The sequence below is a fragment of the Cavia porcellus genome, unplaced genomic scaffold (assembly GCF_034190915.1).
Source record: "Cavia porcellus strain 051 isolate PalLab524CR breed Dunkin Hartley unplaced genomic scaffold, mCavPor4.1 scaffold_1, whole genome shotgun sequence".
Lineage (NCBI taxonomy): Eukaryota > Metazoa > Chordata > Mammalia > Rodentia > Caviidae > Cavia > Cavia porcellus.
In genome coordinates this window covers 75,301,940-75,322,488 of record NW_026947484.1, presented here as the reverse complement: position 1 = coordinate 75,322,488, position 20,549 = coordinate 75,301,940, and the positions used below count along the sequence as shown (strand labels likewise).

Sequence of the window (20,549 nt, the reverse complement as noted above, 5' to 3'; positions counted from 1 at the left end):
GTTTCAATCAGTTTTCCATGCTCCTGTACTTTTTTCTCTATTTCTTCTTTAGCTATGCTCAGCAACTCCTTTACTAAGGTTGTTATTTCTGTCTTTACAAGAGAAGTACTAATTTGATTTTGTCTGTAGCCTCATGGAGTTGTTCTTTTATTTCACTAGTTATCTTAGAGATTTCCAGTGTGTTACTTTTGAATTCTTCTATTTCAATGTCTCTTGTACTTGTTCCTGGTGGACTAGATGTTTGAGATTGCATTTTAATTTTCGTTTTGTCATTTTCCCCTTTCAAGTGAATATTTGGTCTTTCTTTTTTTTTTTTTTTTTTAAATTTTTTTTTTTTTGTCTTTTTTGTTTTTATCCGTACCAGGGATTGAACTCACGATTGCCTGCTTGCAAGGCAGGTGCTTATGCCACTGAGCTAAATCCCCAGCCCCTGAATATTTGGTCTTTCAATCCCACTAGTGTCAACCATTGGTAGTGTGTATCTTGGGGTCCTACTGTAAGGTTGATGCTTGTGCAATTGCTGGGTCCCTTAATGAAGAGGTGGGCCTAATACCTGACTTCCCACTGCAGGGCCTGTTGGGTGAGTCCTATATTCTTCCTGGGCTGACAAGCCTAGTAGTATTGATGTAGGTCAACTTTTAGTTCCTGCTGTAACTTTATCTTCAGGTTATTCCAGGTCACCAAATCTCCCTGTCTATAGTGTTTATGTTGGCTGAGACACACAGGCACACCCTATTGTATGCCTGTGTGTCTCATAAGCCATTTTGATTTTCTCCAAGTTGAGGGAGTCTTTATCGGCACACTCCTCACCCTGCCTGATGTTTTCTGTGTGCAGGAAGGAGTCACCCACTCTCTTGTCAGACTCACCAAGGTCTTACAGTTAGTTGGAGGGAGCTTTACTACTGGCCCTTTTTACCCACTGTACACCTCTATTTTAGGGGCATACTCTCCACACTGACTGGAGCCTGCTGTGAGATCTGTTTGGGTGAGGCAGTTGCAGAATCTCCCTTAAAGCTAGCATAGTTAATCTGCTATAGTCCAAGATTCTGGGAGAGGGCTGGGAGCGGAAAATCAACAGCAGTATTAGGACTAGGAGGTAAGGCGTGTCCCAGGGGAGCCAGCAGATGTCCTGGGTCGGGGTATCTGTTGGGCGCAGGCCAAAGTCCCAGAGCAGCATAGCATTCCTCACTGGCTGCTGGAGTCGCACAGGAAGCACGTGGCTGCACGGGCCAAGGTCTGAGGGCAGCACGCGTTTCCCAGGGCCAGCATGAGTCGCACAGGGAGTGGGTGGTGGTGGAGGCCAAAGTCCCATGGCGGTGTGGCGTTCCTCACTGGGTTATACAACTTTTAACTCCCAAGTACTATGCGATTTTTACAATAATCACTGACTTGTTACTGGGTCTATGGAGGGCAAGTCAGGTGAGTAAACAGGTTTTTCTTAAAGGCCAGCTGCTTGCTGATCCATTGATAGTGGCTGCCTGAAGTCAGGGATGGGTGGGTGCTGCAGTAGTGGTTTGTTATGCGGTGATCCGTTAGCAATGTCTAGTATGGGTGGGGGTGGAGTGTACAGAGCCTGCCCTGACCCTGCTCCTTAGCCTCCACCCATGTGCCCACCTGTGCCACGTAGTGTCTCAGCACTGTCTCCCTGGGGATTCTTGCTGTGGCGATCCGGTTTCTGGGAGATGTACAGTCTTTCTGTACCTGTCTTTGTAGACATGGAGTCTCACCATGAGGCAGTTTAGACACTTCAGAGTTGTCACTGACTTATGCTGTGCTGTTAGGGACAGGATATGAGGATGTCGCCCACACAGGCCATGGGCCTCTTAACTCACCCCTTCCATGGAGCAGGTTGTGGGTTCGCTGACCTCTATCACGGAAAAACAGTTTGCAAGATAGGTCAGTGAGAGGCTGCAGAGGCTAATTAGGCAGAAATTTAAAAGTACACACTCTGCGTAGCCTGTGAGCCTTTAGGAGAGAGGCGCATTGTGACCTGAACTTGGCAGGATGTACTGAGGCCGTCTTGGGGCATTCTCTAGAGGGGTGATGTAAGCTGGAACACCTGAAATCCCAGTACTCTGGGAGGCTGAGGCAGGAGAATTGCAAGTTTAAGCCCAGTCTAGGTAACTTAGCAAGATCCTTGTATCAGAATAAAAAGGGGTTTGGTAGTATTGTGCATAGGCCTTGGTTCAACGCTCACTATGGCAAAGAGAGGTTGTGGGGAGTTAAGGGTGTGTGATACGGGGTGTGTATTCCTCTTGTCTGCCAGCTGCCCTATCTGGCAGGCTGTGCTAGAATGTGAAAAGCATTTGCGTGTGTCTGAGACTGAGATGTGGGGGGCCAGTGATGTCAGGTCAGGGCTGTAGGAGGAAGGGTATCGGCTTGCCAGGGAAAGCAGAGCTGGTCCCCTCCGAGGGTTATTAGGGAGGATGTGTTCCAGGCCTTTCTCCTTGGCTTGCAGACAGCTGTCTTCTCTGACTCCTGACATTATCTTCTTTCTAGGAATGGCACTGTGGCCAACTTTTCCCTTTTTAACCAGTCATTCTGGGTTGGGAACAATTTAAAGACCTCACTTTAACTTGATTACCTCTAGGAAGCATTGTCTCCAAATAAAGTCACATCATGAGGTTTGGGGGTTAAGACTTTCATGTATGAATTTTGAAGAGACTCAGCCTTTCACTGCTGAGGAGGTGGACGCTTAGGCCAGCTGCCCACGTCACACAACCACTAGGTGGAACCACACACCCTTGTTTTTATTTTTTTTTTTCTGGGCTGTAGATTGAACCCAGGGCCTTTGCATTGAGTTACACCTCAAGGCATTTTATTTTATTTCGTATTATTTATGTTTATTTTGAGACACAGTCTTTCTAAGTCCTGAAATTGCCCAGGCTGGGTGCAAATTTGTGACTCTTCCTCTTCCACTTCCCAGAATGCTGGGATTACAGGCATGGGCCGGAAGTTGCCATTTTTGTAGGTTAAAAACAGTCAGATAGTGGCAGAATGGTAAATCAAAGAAGCAGCTTGTTGAAACCCACATCTGCCTGACTTCACACCCAATAATCTCTGGTTTCTCTTCCACCCAATAATCTCTGGCTTCTACTGTTTTGTTTTTGCCTTGTTTCCTTTTGGTTAATGGAACAAAGCAGTGTCATGTAAATCTGGGTTCTAAGCAACTGATCTGGTAGCTCCAGGTTCTTGAGTTTCCGGATGAGAATATACTGAGTCCTCAGCTACATCCCTAGCACAGGGGGCACTCTTAGGGTTCACATTCCTGCTGCACAGGGACTGTGGAGAAATTCTTAAAGTAATGAAGTATTTAAAATTCATTGAAGTGGGTTGTGTTTTACCAGATGATAATAATGATGATGCTCTTTTTGCTTGCTTGGTTTTTCATTCTTTTCTTTTTCTCCCCCACCCTCCACTGGGCTCTCACACTGAGCTGTTTCAGACTTTTTTTTTGGTATCCCATCAAACTAACAACTGTGCACTTGCCAGGCAGGTACTTATGCCACTGAGCTAAATCCCCAGCCCTTTCACCAGACTTTTTGATTTTTGAGTCAGGATCTCACTAAGTCATTAAGTCACCCAGCTTTGTTTTTAAATACAAAAAATCCATACAAATATATTAGACTATCTTAGTATAGATGTCTCCATCTTGATTTCCTTCCAAACCCAGCCTGTTTATAAACATGTTAGCTTAATAATGTGTTAGTTCTTTATATTTGAATTTTCTTGGAATTATTTGTGCATTTACATAGCATTGTTTCAAGATTCAAGCAGAATCACAATTGCCCAGCCATAATTATTCAGACAATAATTATGTCAGTACCCTCATAGTGATTCCACCCCCCTGCCCCCATAAATATTTAAAATGAAAGAGCAATGCTCCAAATATGTATTAATCTACGAGAAGTAGCCTTTAGGAATTCAAGCAAACTTTCATCATCAGGATAAAATGGTTTGCCACTTAAGTGGGAGAAAAAAAAATAACAGAACTTTATTCTTCCTAACTTCCTAATGCTTTAGAGTTGAATATTTTTTTTTCCAAAAAAACTTAGGGTGCATGGTTTATTCATGAAATCCAGAGAGCAGAGTCTGGCCCTTCTGGCCTGTCCCTGGAAGTCTGGCATCTCTCTGATAGAATTGGAAAGAAGTATGAAATATAAATGACCTTTATTTTAAGAATGTGGGGAGAATCCCCTGACCCTCTGGGTCCGGCATAGTCCCCGGGGCTGTCATTCTCTCCGGGGTCTGGCAGTCACTCCATGGGGTTGGAGATCTCTCTGTGGGACATGTGGAATGGGGGCATACAGGTAGTTTAGGTTTGGGGTGGAGCCTAAGGGGCATTGCAGGTAGCCCATTGGTATTCATTTAGCGCCACAGGTAAATTCCTAGGGGCGGGGAAGATAGAGCTCCTTGGTTCCGCCTCCAAGGCTTTACCGGCCACAGTGTCTGGCCTAGGGCAAGATTCTTTCATCTCAACAGCTTTTCTTTTGGTGGGTAATAGGGATGGAACCCAGGGCTGTGTAGGCAAGTGCTCTGCCACTGAGCTAATCTCCCCACCTCACCAGCCCTTTAGGAAAGCAAGCTGTTAATTTGCAGTGGGATCTCAGAATTTGTGGTCATGAAATTGGTTTCAGGAAAGAGGCCTGAGCTAGGCACAGCCCACCTCAGGACGTTTAGGTGGTAGAGCTCCTCCTTCAGGGAAAGCTGCAGCATAATGAGAATCAGTTGTCACACTGCCATTGGTGGCCACTGTGTGAGAATCCTGGTACTGTGACCTGCAGGCAGCTTATTTTATGATTCCCATTTAATCTGATGAAATGAGGATGAAAAATGTCTAGGTAGCTCCTGGCTGACTGCGGTCAGGTCATTGTTAGATTTTGATAGTTCAAAGACATGAAGACTCCAATGGTTGGTGACAGGAATTTCCAGTTCAGCTCAAATTTGGACTCAGGGGTAATCTGATTATATAGTGGACATCAGCAGAGGCCCTGGGCAGGATGCTACCTCATACCCAGTCACAGTTATTTGATGTTTGAAGAAATTACTGAGTTTTGAAAAAGACATGTATAATTGCTTGGTTATGATTCTTCCAGTTTGTTGTTGATATTGAAAATATTATTAACACTAAAAATCAAAGTAATTGCACTTAGACAAAATTATTTTCTTAAATGCAGTTACTAAAATAATTAACTTCATGAACGCATTTTGAAAGAGGCTCTGTAATGTGTTAAAGTTAAATCTGTCTCTTCTGATGGCTTGTGCTCAGCTGAATAAATATGGCAAGTAAAGAATGCTTTTCTGGGACTTAGAACAGGAAACAGAAGACTTGAGCAACTGGAGAATGGTTCCCTCCAAGACAGAACCAGATCAGGAAAAGAGATGATGTGTGAAAAAGAATGTCTTTGGGAGTAATAAGCTTGGTTCTGGAAAAAAGTGAGAAAAACACTGTCAGGTTTAGTGTTTAGAATGTAAATCTCAAAGCTCTCCAAATCTCTTGGAAATAAAGGATGGTTAATTTGTTTAAAAACATAACTTTGGAAGCAGGAAAAGCTCCCTACATTCCTGAGATTGAAAGATTTGATCTTTGTGTTTCGCCTTGCTCTGACATTCCAGATTCGTCCAGGACCTGATGCACTTTCTAGAAAGTCAGTCTTACCGCTGGGCTCAGGGCTCCCTGTGCTGTGTCTCCCTCTATGACCCTTCACTCCATGACCCATGGGAAAGTAGATCAGTGCGGTCTTCTCTCGGCAAGCTCTGCCAGGGAAGAGAGGCTCAGAGAGTTAAGCCAAGTGTCCCAATCAAACCGTCTATTCCGAAGAGCACAAGGCCATGTGTGGTCAACAGCTGTAGCTTACTGGGAGCTGTGTTTCCGTCTGCACTTGGAGGCAGAGTTTGTGTGGGGCCAGGATGGGCCAGAGTGGGCACCACCAGTGTGTGTGATGTGGGCGTGACAGAGCTGTCAATCTGGGGTGACAAGAGCTGAGCTGATCTACACTTAACATATCTTTAGACTTTTGCCTGAGTCTAACCAGCTACTTGCTTCTTTAATGTCTGTATGGTGATAAATTTCAAGAGTTTGATCCAGCTGAACTTTTTTCTTTTCTTCAATAACAGTTTTTATTACTTATTTATTTGGTGCAGGGTGTGAAATCAGAGTCTCTTATATATGTCAGACAAGTGCCTAACTACTGAGCTACCTACCAGTTTTTAAAAAGAACTTTAATGAAGTACTGTATTCAGCTAATCCGTGTATGTGTGTGTGTGTGTGTGTGTGTGTGTGTGTGATATTGCACTACCAGCCCTTTTTAAAATTTTGACACAGAGTCATACTAAGTTGCAGGCTCGTTCAGAAGGGGCTCAAACTTGTGACCCTCCTTCCTTAGCTTCTCAGAGCACTGGGATTACAGGCTTGTGCCATGAGGCACAGCTTGTGTGATATAATTTTACAAATGGAATATTATGGACAGCTAGAAAAAATGATAGCATCAACCTATGTTCCATGAAAAATAAGCATTTTTTTCTTTTTAGTAGTGGGGATTGAACCTACAACTTGTGTGTTAGGCAGATGCTCTTCTCCTGAGCCACACCCCCAGCCTTCAAATTTTTTTGATAGAATGTTTTTCCAAACTAATTTTTTTTGGTACCAGGAATGGAACTCAAGACCTTGAGCTTGCCAAGCAGACACTTGTGCCACGGAGCCCAAGCCCTCAAACAGTATTAATTTATATTTTTAAATTTGTTTTTGGTCTTGGACATTGAATCTAGCATCCCAGGCTTGCTAAGCAAGTTTGGTGCCACCGAGCCATTCATACCCTCAGCCCTCAAGGGCTTTTCCTTTGCAGAAGTAACAGATTGCCAAAACAGCATATCTCAATATTCTGGGCATGATCTGGGTGTAAATAGTTCTGTATGACAAATCTCCAAGCTTATCTCTCACAGACACCTGGAAGGGTACTCATCTAATGGCTAACACCATTCGGGCTGGATGGTGATGTTTTTGTTGCATTTTGGTTTGAGTAAATGAATATTTATCATTTATCTAAAAATAATTGAAGTCCAAATGTATGAAAGTGTATACAAACGTATGTAAATAAGTATAGTAGGAAAGATTGTAAGACTAGATCCTTTCGTAATTCAAATGTATTTTGCAAATTTTTTCCTAACCTTTATATATTGGTAGACTGATCAATTGATTGTGGTACTAAGATTGAACTCAGGGCCTTTGGACTGAGATAGACCCCCCCAGTTTTAAAAACTTTTTCTTTTGAGACAGGCAGAGCTTGGCTCGGTGGCATGTAGTCCCAACTACAAAGGAGGCTGAGGCAAGAGGATCACTGAGCCCTGAAATTCTAGACCAGCCTGATCAATACAGTGAAACTGTCTGATTTATTGTTTTTTTTTTTTTTTTAACTTGTCTTCATAATTGCAATCCTACTATCTGGTGTCAGAGAACTGTAACAATGTCTTGTTAGCAGAATATCCCACACTTCAGAGATGATTATCACTGGGTGCATGCTTGAAAATACCAACTCTTAAAAAAAAAATAATAAAAAAAATCAGTTCTAGCCACGCATGGTGATGTACATGTGTAATCCAGCACTCAGGAGGCTGAGGCAGGAGGATCACTGAGAGTTTGAGACCAGCCCAGGCTGTACAGTGAATTCAAGGCTAGCCTGAATTTCGTAGTGAAATCATGTCTCAAAAAGACAAAAGTTCTTCAGTCCCGTCCTCAGAGCTACTCGGTGGGATTCTCTAGGGAGGGGCTAAGATGTTGCTTTGTTGTGTTTTATTTTTTTAAGGTCATGATTTTGGCAGAGGTATGTGTGTGTGTGGAAGGGTTGTGAGGGTGTACTGGGGGCTGAACCCAGGCCATTGCATTGAACTGCATGCATCCCAAGCCCCTCTTTATTTTATTTTAATTAATTAATTAATTTTTTGAGACTGAGTCTCATTAAGTCACTGAAATGTCCAGGTCGGGCTTGAATTGGTGATCCTCATGCCTCAGTTTCCCAAAGTGCGGGGTCTTACACTGCCGGCTTAGGGGTGTGTGAGTGCCTGGTGATGATGTTTTTAACGAGTGCCTAGGGTGATTATTACCTATCATCAGAGACACTGGGACACTGATTTATTTTGTTCTCTTCCCTTCTATTTGTAAGTAAAAGTCTCCATTCCCCGTTTCCTTCTTTCAATCTGTATTTAACGTGGGCGAGCTGCACTGTTAGAAACCACATTTTCCATTTTAATCCAGTGTGTCCAGGAAGCCTTTCAGAGGTCCAGTTTCCTTTGTTTGAGAATCCTTTGTTAATTGGCCTGGGCTTTTTGCTTGTGTTTTTTTTTTTTTTCTTTAGGCCACTTTCAAGTCTGAAAGTCCTTTGGGCTTCTAGGAGACTCTTTAACAACTTTAATCTGTGTGGATCAGGGATGCTGAAGTCTTAGAGCCAGTGGAGTCTGGCTGTACTTTTTTTTTTTTTTTTTAATTGTACTGCAATTCAATTGTAGAGGCCTCTTAGTTTCCCTGGAAGACCTGTTTGTCTCCAGAGGGGGACAGTCCCCAGGCCTCCTTATCTTAGATCCCTACCTTGTCTGGGAAAGAAGGACTTTTAAGATAGTGACATTTTTTAATTACTAAGGTTTTTGTAGAGTAGTTTTAGGGACAGGGAGCTGTGAAATTCTCTTAGATGTAAGAATCAAGGATTCTTCATTTAAATCAAGGATTTTAGTGAACTCCCATTGGCTGGAGTCTAATTACATGTATGTGCTTTTTAAAATACACTATGAGAAGAGTTTCACAAACTTGATTCCCCAATGTTGTTGGGATAAAACTCAACTTTTTCTGCTATATGAGTAAAAACCTTCTTGAGTTCTGTTACAAGGAGCTAACAGCATATCCCCAAGCTTGAGGCCAACCTAGACAACCCTGTAAAACATTGTCTCAAAACGAAAAATGTACAGAGGTTCAGGGAGCTGGGCACATAACTGTGTGCCACAATCTCAGCACCAAGGGAGGCTGAGGCAGGAGGATCATACACTCGAGCCCAGTCTGGACAACTGAGTGGATTAAGGACACCCTGGCTCAAAAAAAGGAGGTAGGGATATAGCCCAGTGGTAGAAAGCCGCTGAGTTTGATTCCAAATACTGCAAGAGAAGAAGAAGAAAAAGAAAAGAGAGACGAAAAGTGCCAAGAAGACAAAAGAACAGAACAGAGGGCTGGCGAGGGATGTAGCCCGGGTTCAGTCCCCAGCGCTGGGGGGAAGAATGAAGCTAAAAGGAAAATAAAAGCAATGACAGGCAAAAAACACAGCTCTGTCTCCCTCCACCCTATTGGTCTCTCTCCAGCTCATTTGTCCAATTGCAGTAGAGCGAATCAGGGCAGTGGTGGCAAGGGCTGTAAGCCATGAGGACAATGGGCTTCAAATGTGATGGACCAGGGTCTGGGCGCTGCACAAACCATCTCAGTACCATGGGAGCCTGAGGCAGGAGGATGCCTCTCTTGTGCTTGGACAGCTGCTTTCTGTCTCTGAAACGACCTATTCTCTCTCTCTTTTTTTATCCAGAGGCTTCACACTGAACCCCTCTCCCATTTTTGTTTTTCTGTTTGTTTGGTTTTGGTTTTTGTGTTAGAGTTTTGCTAAGTTGCCCGGCTGGGCTTGAATTTGCAGTCTTTCTGCCTCAGCTTTCTGGAGTACTGGGATTACAGGCTTGTGCCACCTTGCCTGACTTATTTTTTATTGTTGATTTCATGGAAAGTTAACAGGTAGCATCTGTTCCTAAAAAAAGACTGCAGCTTTCACGTGCTCTGTAATGTAAACAGCAGTAAGTTAATAAAAACCATACTGAGATGTCTCTGAGGACCAGGGCATCCTGCCAGGGAGGAAGAGCTCCTGCATAAGGCGGAACCCTCTCCCTGGCAGGGCCTGTGTCATCCGGCCCTGCTCCAAGGATGCTCCTCGGCTCTCTGCGACTGGACTTGGATGGATTACGCTCTGCCTGGGTCCCTTGTTGATGAGGCAGGGGACACCTGGCTGGCCTGAGCACACCAGTGCCTGCCACCTGCACGTGATCAGTCATGACTCCATCCCATCCTCCTGCCAGCCCAGAGCTTCCACAAACGCCACCCAGGGCCTCCACCGACTCTGCACACATCAGCACCAGAGTTGGCTCTGAAATGCACAGCTAATTATTTCATCAGTTTTGAGGCCAACTCAGGCCCTCGTGCCCAGAAACACTGTGGGTTCCCCACTCTGGGGAGAGAAGGCAGGTCTTTGGGATCTGCTCCATCAATAGGTGGAGTCGAAGCTGAATGGAAAGGGACCATCCAGAAAATGTTGTGCCCATAAGTCTGCCTATTTTGGCGTTGTAATAACAGTGTTTCATTGTAGTAATGACAGTGTATTACCAATAATAATAGTCATAAAGTTCAAGAGACACGGACTGTAGTTTCCTGGGCATCCTCTCCTTCTATAATGCCCCTCTGGGCTTCCTTTACTGTAACAAGGCCATCATTTTTTTGTCCCTTTTCGTGCTGCACTGTGTTCTAAACACTTGACTGGACTCTGCCTCCTTGCTTTTAGCCTTGGTATATGTCTTACCCACAGCTACTCAAGGGGATGCTTCCTCCTCTCAGCAAAAGAATCTGAGCAGGAGCTGGCTCTATGGCTCAGACAGTAAAGCTCCAACCAAAGGTTCTGGGGCTGAAGTGCACTTGGCAGTGTCTCAGGAGTCTCTGGCACAAAGAAAGGCCAGTGGGACTCAAGGCAGTGCGCTGGGGAGAGCGTGGAGGAGGTGTGGTCAGAGAAGGCAGTGAGGCTGGTTTGTACAGGCCTCCGTTGGCATCGGAGCTCAGGTCACTGTAGCAAAGTGCTGTAGACTTATGAAGGGCCTACAGCAGAGTTACTATTTTCTAGGGTGCTGGAGGGCTGGCAGGTTCAGTGCTTAGACAGGGCCTTTTGCTAGTGTGGAGTAATGTCTCCTCTGTGAGAGCTCTCATGGCCTTTCGCCTATGCTTGTGGAGAAAGTTCTTGGGTGTCTCTTTTTTCTGTCTTTTTTTTTTTCTTTTTCTTTTTCTTTTCTTTCTTTCTTTCTTTCTTTCTTTCTTTCTTTTTTTTTTTTTTTGACAGGTTTTCACTTTGTAATTCAGGCTGGCCTTGAACTCACTTTGTAGCCCAAACTCACAGAAATCCTTTTGCCTCAGCCTCCCCCAGCCTGTCTCCGGGATTACTGGCTTGGGCCACCATGCCCAGCTAGTTCTTGTGCTTCTATTTGGGCTCCTGTTTCACCCTGAAAGTCCCACCCTTATGGTCTTTTTTCTTTTTTTTTGGCCTTTTTGAGATAAGATCTCACTATGCTATTTAGACTGACCTTCAACTCACTTTATAGCCCATGCTGCTCTCAGATTGACATCAGTCTTCCCGTCCTCCTGCCTCAGCCTCCAGAGTGCTGGGATTACAAGTGTGCACCATCCGACTCTACCCTTATGATTTAACCTAAACTCGATTACTTCCCAAAGGCCTCTTTTCCAAACACTATCAAACTGGCGTTAAAACTTCAATTAGGGATTTGGTAGGAGGGAAAAGGAACGTGCACCCTACACCCAGACACCATTTGGTGAAATTTGGATTGGTGACTTTCTCAGCAATTGGTGGGTGACCTTTTAAGGGTTTAAACACACACAGAAAAGCAACAAGATCTGATCTAACCTTGCAATAAGATCTCTTTGGCTGCTGGGGAAAACTAGATGGGAGGGAGGGGTGAGGTTGGATCCATAGCAAAGGAGCAGCTTTTGAGAAATGTAATTTTAAAAAAGACTGACCTCATAGTTTGGGTTTTTTAATTTTAGAAATGTTTTTGGAAGCTTAATCTTTAAAAAATATTTAAGGAAATAGGGGCATGAATATAATCAAAGTATATTTTGCACATTGAACCTGCTCCTCCTTCCCAGCAGTGAAACCAAAGAGCCTGTTGGGGCCAGGGTGGGGACCAGAGCGGCTGGTACTGTGGATGATTTGCGGTCAGGAATGGGCTTCCAGGTGTTTGTGTGCAACGAAGAATTGCATACTACGTTATGGAAAAGGCAGCTAAGTTTCATGAAGTTTAAAAGTGAAAATCAGGAAGCTCAGAGCAAGCAGGCTCATGCAGGCAGACAGCCAGACAGCGTACAGCAGAAAAGAAGCCAGGAATGAACAGCTGGGCCAGGCAGGTCTGGCTTGCTCTTGGCCTGGTTGGGAATTCCAGGAAGTTTCCAAGGTGGGCTCAGATCTCTAATAAGATATCACCGCAAAGGTGGAGGTGGTGAGGTTGAGCTTTGAGGGATGAGGAGTAGGGAGGGGAGTGGTCTCCTAAGGCCAGTTATACTTTTCGTAGTACTGGAATGGGAAGAAATGATTGAAGTGTATTATATACCTGTGCAGATCTACCAAATGAAACCCATTGATCTGTAGAACCAATATATACCGACCAAAAATGTTAGAAAAAAAGGTTAAAAAACCTCTTATTTTCTTCCACTTTGGCTCAACCTTTTAGGTGATAAAATGTCATATAGCAAAAACATTTACCTGCATTCATGGATCTCTTGTTTTATTCAAGGTTGTTGCTGTTACTTGTTGGGGAAGAAACCAAGGGCCTGATGTTTGATAAGAGCTATAGGCTGGGTGTGGTAGTGTACACCTGTAATCCCAGCACTCGGGAGGCAGAGGCAGGAGGATTACTATGAGTTGGAGGCCAGCCTGGGCTACATAGTGACACTTTGTCTCAAAATCTTAAAAAAATAAAAATAAATAAAAATAAAAAAGAGTTCTTAACACTGAGCCACATCCTTGGCTCTCATTCATGTTTCTTTTTCTTCTGCCAGTATCAAATAGAATTTTATTTATTCTTTTTTAATTTTTAAAATAAAAGACTGTAGAAAGCTCTCCCTTGTGTTAAAATTATTTTGCTCAGGAGAGTCATCCATGTGGCCTTCTGTGTATGTCTGGAATATTCACTGGTTGCTGAAGATGGTAATTAGGACCTTAGATGGTTTCTAGATTTCGTTGTACATTTCTGAACTGCTAAAATGCTTTATAATGAGCATGTGATCATTCTTGTAAAACACATCGGTCTAAAAGTTTAACAAAAATGCAAATAGTCTTTAGTAAGTATGGAGCACTGTAAATAGTGTAATGTTACCTAGCTTATCGACTAGAATGGACCTGTTATTTGAGACACTAAAATATTTGGACATATTTGAAAAGTGGTGTAATGGCTTGTGTCTGTGTGTCCACCCAAAGCTTTATGTGGTCATAGGTGGGACTTTTTCAGAGGTGGCTGCACCTAGAATGTGTGATGCTGGATTTGATTCACTGTGCAATGCTAGGCTTAAGGGCACTAGGATTAAGAGTTACTTAACCCTAAGAAGCCTGGATAAGATACAAGGAATATGAAGGGCCGTGGCCATTCCTTGTTGCTTTGCTACCTTGTGGGCACCATGAACTATTTCTCCTCCTCAATCTCTGTCTGTGATGCACCCTGCCTTGGAGCCAACCAACTACTGACAGTCAAATAAACCTGTCTCCTTTAACTATGAGTGTTGGATATTTTGTCTCAGCAACGAGAAAAGTAACCTAGACAAGTGGCAACCTAGAACCTGTTTCCTCCCACTTCGTACTGATTAAGACACAGGACCAGTCTGGAGTCGGGCAGCTGAGAATTGCTCTTCGATGAACTAGAGAGAGGATGCTTCCAAAGGTAAAAGCAAGAATCTGGCTGCCCAGAAGACGGAAGCAGGCTTGACCATTTTTCTAGAGGTTTATAATGTGCTCCTCTTTTATTTTACAAGTTTCTAAAGTAGCATATGGCAGCCTAAAATGAATTGCTTTGTGGTACTTACAAACCTATAGCAGTTATAATTAAACATTGTTACATTGTATCATGTTTCTAAAGGCATCATAGATTTGAATGAAGTGTACTTCAATCAAGAAATCTATTATTAGGGCCTGGCATTGATATAGCTCAGTGGTAAGGTGCATTATTAGTATGTGTCAGGCCCTGGGTTAGATCTCCACCACTGTAAACTGTAACATTAAACAAACAAAGCCTGTTATTCCCTAGCTTTGGAGTTGGGCAGGAATGGGTAGTAGGTACTAGAAGGTTCATACTTAATTTAAGCAGTCCTTTGGGCTCTTGGAAGCTGAGGAGCCTGTAGCCACTTCTGTACACACACACGCGTGTGCACACACACACACACATATACACTCAGGCACATATGTCCACACACACATACACACACATACATACACAGGCGCATGCATGCATACACAGACACACGACTATTTTGACACACTTTGAAGATAAACAAGAATAATATAACCAAGCCAGGTGTGGTGACACAGGCCTGTAATACCAGGATTTGGAGTGCTGAGGCAAGAAGATCATCATGAGTTTGAGGTCAGCGTCGGCTACACAGTGAGTTCAAGGTCAGCCTGAACTACATAAGGAAACTCTGTCAAAAAACTTGGGTAGGGGAGAAATATATCCTAGCTACCTCCAAAAGGACAGCTTCCCAAATGGGGCTTCACCCCTTCACCCCTTGTCAAAAAGAGAAACAAACTATGTGTGTGTGTATTGCAGTCGTGGCTTGTGGACGAGTCTTGCAGGGCGTGTGGGCACTGCCTGGTGGCAGTATTTGGAGCAGCTTGGAGGGAGATGTGGCCCCAGGAAGATGAGGGAACACCGGGCTGTTTCTGCTGAAAAGCATCACGTCCCTCAGGCAGGGTTTCAGCTTTGGTTTGGCGCTCTCACCATCCCTGTACGTGAGTGATTCTCCAATTGGTTAACATTTGCTTGCGTATGTCTGATATGTCTTTGTGAGAATCTTTCTGTCACATGTTGTCTTTATCTATGATGAAGAAACACTGAAGGGGCAAGTCTTTAGGATTGCAGTCTCCAGTGTATAGAACACCTCAACCCCTCAGAGTTTCTACTGTTCCTAGATGATAGTGTGTACCCATATGGCAAAAAAATTATCTATATAGCTAGATATATAACAGGCCTACATATACATAGGTGTATATGTATACATATGTATACAGATAGACACATATGTATGTGTAGACCCTTGTTTTCCTTGATGAAATCTGATTAAAATGCATTTAGTTTATTATGGTCTTCTGAACAGGAAGTTTCAGAAACTCTATATATTGTACTATACACTGAAAGTGTTAAAAATTGTCCCCTGCAGAAAGAGCACAATTTAAAAAGAAACACGTATTAATTACCTTATCAACTTGTTATTTCCCTTATCTTTCTGATTCTTTTAGGTATTATTTATAATTTCATCATTGCCATCATGGTTAGGAGACATTTGCATCCTTTTTCCTTGATAATTCTGTCGTCCTATCTTCTTATAATTTTAAGTGGAGGTTTACTCTGCCAGTTAAATTGATTAAGTGGAATTTATTAGGCCTCCATCACTGGACACTGATGGGTCTGACATTCATGACTAAGAACTGGCATCCAGTGAACACTGCCTAATACTCAGGCACTCGCTATAATCCAGCCAGCAGCCCATCTTCCCGTGGACAGCTCTGGCCACCACCAGCAGCAGTCCTCCACTTAATGAGCATTTTTAGTTTAGTTTAGCTTTGTTTTGTTTAGTTGTTTCTTCATGCAGTGTCTTGCTAGGTACTCTGGGTTGGCCTTGCACTTGGGATTCTCCTGCTTCAGCCTCATAAGTGCTGAGTTACAGGCATGTGCCACCATGCCCGGTGTATTCTGAGTTCTGATCTTAACTGACTTCCTCAGGATTCCAAGTTGTTGACTAGGCTCCCCTTCCTGAAATTTATTTTTCCTTTGACTTTTTGGACACTGTTTGGTAGAACTTTTTCCTACCCTTTCTGGCAGTGCTTTATTGCCTTGCATCTTGGCATTCCCATAGAGAGGCCCTGTCCTTAGTCCTTTCTGGCTTCAACCTACATCAGGCCTCTGCACAGTTTCCTCTCCTCACATGACCTGTCTGTGCATGACTTCAGTTTTCACTATTTCAGTGATTCCCATATCTTTTCCTCTATCTCTAAGCTTTGTACCCAAATACTCATCAGTATCGCATGACTGTGTGTAAGACTGGGTCCGGTGGGCCCATCTCTTACTTTTCTACTGTAAATTTGTACTGCAGTAGCTGGCTACACATCTCAGTACCTTTCCCTGAGGGATACACTAAGCAGGTCCTGTGTTTATCCACGTGGTATGATGAACAGCAAGGAGTGTGCATGCATATGTACAAAAATGGGAAAATGGGAATTGGACCCAACTTTATGCTTTGTCCCACTGGTTTTGCATATGTTTACCTGAGCATCACGGAGGGTCCAGTAGACCCATACTACCCCAAAATTTGTTTTAAAAAAAAAAAAAAAAACAAAAAAATTTCTTTTGCTTTTTCTGGTAGAAGTAGTCCAAATCAGTACAATGGCACACAAAAAAACAAATTTGCAAATTTTGGTAAAAGTCAAAAGTGAACCATCAGATTCCTCATGCATAGGTCATGAAGATGTTCCATTGTGGTAAAATACATGCTTTTATAACAGAATAGTGGTGGACAGGATGATGATTATGATGACAACGACTTGGACATTGGCCACATGAGCCAAAGTTCCTGTGACAGTGAAATGGAGCAAGAATTGACTGATACAGACATTGGGAATGTAGATCTCCTTGATTCAAATGATGAAGAACACAGCAGTATGAGTAAATATTTGACTAGTAGGAATATTGCAAAATGGCCATGCAAACAAGTGCAAGAAGACAATGTTAGAGCTAGGTTGGAAACCATAGTGAAGTTCTTGGTGGGGGTAAAATGCATTGGACAGGATGTCAGCACTGCCATTCAGTGTTGGGAATTATAATAGACAAAATGCTACAAGATGCTGTGAAAAACAGAAAGGCTGAAATGCAAGTAAACATACTTCTGTATGCACTAATAGCCATATTTAAGAATGTATTATGACATTTGACTAGCTGAAATAGAAGTATTCATAGGTTGGTTGCACTTAGCACGGATTTCTCATAGTAATAGCAGGAATATAAAAGACATAGAAAACAATTGTCAACTTGTAGATGTTAAGACTTACTCTTTTTTTTTTTTTTGTACTGGGGATCAAACTCACGGCCTGGTACTTACCAGGCAGAGGCTGAACTGCTGAGCTATATTCCTGACCCCTTATTCTTTAAATTTAGACACTTATCTTGGAACTTAGCCATGAGGTCCTTACTCATACAATAAGAAACCAAATGATGTTGTGAACAGACTTGTTACTACCATCTCCCAAACTAATCTGAATGTTGCATTTCACAATTGGTTTACGGATTTCCAATTGATGTTACCTTCGTAACAGAGCACAGGTTGACCAGTGCAGGAGCTGTACATAGGAACAAAGCAGAAATTCTATGAGATGCTACAATTTCAAAACAGAGAATTGTATAGTACAATCTTTGAATTTCAGAAGGATATAATATTGGCCTCATATATGACAAAGAAAAGCAAACAGGTACCATGGGTGTCAACATTTCATCATGATGGAACTATTGATAGGGAAACCTCAACAAAATGGAAGGCTGAGATGGAAACTTTTTGTGTGTGTGTGTCTTTTTTGAGACAGGGTCTCACTATGTAATTCAGGCTGGCTTTGGGCTCACTTTGTAGCCCAGGCTGGTCTTGAATTTGCAACAATCCTTCTGCCTCAGCCTCCTGAGTACTGGGATTACAGGAGTACACCACCACACCCAGCAAAACTTTCAGTATTGATGTCCCCATCTTGTTCTGTCAGATTTTACTATATTCTATTTTGTTTGATAGTATCAAGTTTGAGGGATAGCCAACCACTTTGAAGGCAATAAGATTCACTAAGATGCCCATTATGGTTTGACTATTATCTTCTTTGGAAATCCTGTAAGGTCTCCAGTGTAGGTTTTATTGGTCTTGTTCTGTACTGTTTTGATCAGTTCTATTATACCTGATGATATAGGCAACTTTTTTTTTTTTAAAATAGCAAGAGGCACAATGGTAACCAGTTTAGATCACCTGATATTCTATTTTTACATCATGTACTATGCCCATCCTTTTGTTCTAACCAACTCTGTTTTGTTTAGCTTCATTAGGTTTTATTCTCTCCAAAAAAATAATAAGAATTGTGGGAGTGAAAAAACCCAAAAAGTGTAATTGTTATTAAAAAGAGAGGAAAGGAAGGTGGTTAAGGGATATAACTGCATGTATGTTTGAGTGTGTAGGATGGAAATCCATATTACTGAACTTTTGTTGGATCATTGATCGGCACTGTCTGCAATCTCATTGTATGAATGTTCACTTTACATGCTTTAATTTTATAATTTGGACAACTATTTCAAAGATGACAATATGTAACCCATTAACTAGTCATATCTTACTGTATTTTTTCCTTGAAGTTCTGTATTATTTGTAACCTTTTACTGCTTTTTTAAAAATTTCCTTTCTTTTTTTCTCTTTAAATAAAAAAATGTGAAAAAAACCTTTCAATAATGAAACCACATGTGCATAGATGTTTTTGATGAGTTATGCAGCAACTATGATGTCACTTGTAACACAAAGCATTGGTTAGTGGTTGTGTTTACTCACTCTTAAACCTGTGTGGCATAAATAGTTTGATAGTTTACGAAGAAAATAACTGAAAATATGAGGGGGAAATTTTCTTAGAGGATTGAGACTGGGTCACATAAGTGATTCTTTACAGCAGAGGAAAAACAAAATGTTTCTGCCCACGGAACTACGTAAAAAAAATTGTGGAGCATACTGGTGAGCCGACAGGTGAGCAAGCAGGCACAGTATCACAAAGACCTACTGCCACAGGAAAACAAAAAGATGTCAACTGTGCCCTAGAACACAGTACAGGAAAACAAAACATGTGTGCTCTCAGTGTAAGCGATACTTGTGTATGGGACATGCAGTTGTCTTATATGAAGACTGCCTTGTGTGTGACGTTAAAGCAAAGTGTATTTCAGTGGCAGCTTTTGTCTATGCTTATAGTGTACTTAACATTGGTTTTTACTTTTGATACCTTTTAGGTTTTGCAAGCAAATAAACATGATGTGAAAATGTTGATGTCTAAGCACTCATTACATATTTTATTTTATTTTATTGATCTCTTATTCCCTGCTAAATGCATATTGTATAATATAGTAGGAAGTTCCTACAAAACAAGGAAAGAGGAGAGGTAACAAGCCACACAGGAAAGTAAGCACACGTGCTGTCAGTGTAAGTGAGACATGTGCATGGAACATGCAGTTGTCAGGTGTGAAGACTGCTTGGGTGTGACAATTGAAGGAAAGCTTATTTTTGTGGTAAAGTTGTATTGGTATTTTCATTGTAGTTCATATAGGAATTTATTTCTGATATTATTTTTTAGGTTTTGTAAGGAGATACACAGCTGATGTGAAAATATTGGTGTCTATTCTAAATGCATAACACATATTAAGAATTTAATAATTTATTTTATTGATATTTTATGTTCCTGTGAACCACACACTGTATAATATACTAAGGAGTTTTTGACAAAACAGCAATACCACCAAGATGTCAAGTATGTCCTACAAAAAGGCCAGGAAAGCAAAACACACGTGTTGTCAGTGTAAATGATGCGTGTGTATGCAACATTGTGTGTCACGTGTGCAGACTGCCTTAGATGTGACAAGTAAAGATTATTTCTTCTTTTTCTTTTTCTTTTTTTTGTACCAGGGATCAAACTCACAACCTCATACTTGCTAGGCAGGGGCTTATGCAACTGAGCTAAATCCTCAGCAAGATTATTTTTTTTGTAGCGTGCTACTGGTATTGTCATTGTAGTTCATATGGTAATGTATATCTGGTGTTCTTTTTTCAACTTTGCACACCAGAAATCAGTCAATGTTGAAAATTTTAACACTTTTTAATAAAAACTGCATAAATATTAAAAAGTCAGTACTTTATTTTTGTGGTATTTTTCTTGTTTAAATACTGTTTAACCAAACTCATAAAATTAAAATTAGTAATTCATTAATAGAGATATTCTGAAGAATAAACACGGACCCACGTTTATGCACCTTGATGACAAAATTAGTCCTATACTGCAAGGGCTACATACTGAACAGCTCCACCTGGATGACCCATAACGCTGTGGATACATCTGTAACTAAAGTTGTCCCCTTTCCTCAAGCCCCTCCTGGGATCTGCTGTCCCACTTGGGAATTCCTTTTTAGTCGGAGAGAGACACCATCATCTACCTGAGTGAGTAAGGAACCTGAGAGCCACCCTGGGCTCACTTCCCTCTTCCCTGTATGGAACTCATCAGGCAGTCACCAGCCCGCTGATCTACTTCCTTAGTTTCTCTGGAACCTACTTCCCTTTTGTCTCGTTCCACCAGACTTCATAGCTGTATCATCTTTTATATGCATTCCCACAAAAATGCAGCTTTTATTGATCATATTCTTACCCCCACCCAGCTGCCCAATCTGTCTTCCACAGCTGATAGATCCATGTAAAATGCCAGGCTGATGGCACTGCTGTGAGA

At 42.1% G+C, this 20,549-nt stretch overlaps 1 protein-coding gene across 4 annotated transcripts in view; it reads left to right on the top strand.

The window, feature by feature from the left end:
- Tjp2 (tight junction protein 2) overlaps nucleotides 1–20,549 on the top strand; it is a 139,853-nt gene that overhangs the window by 34,222 nt on the left and 85,082 nt on the right. The window lies entirely within an intron of this gene.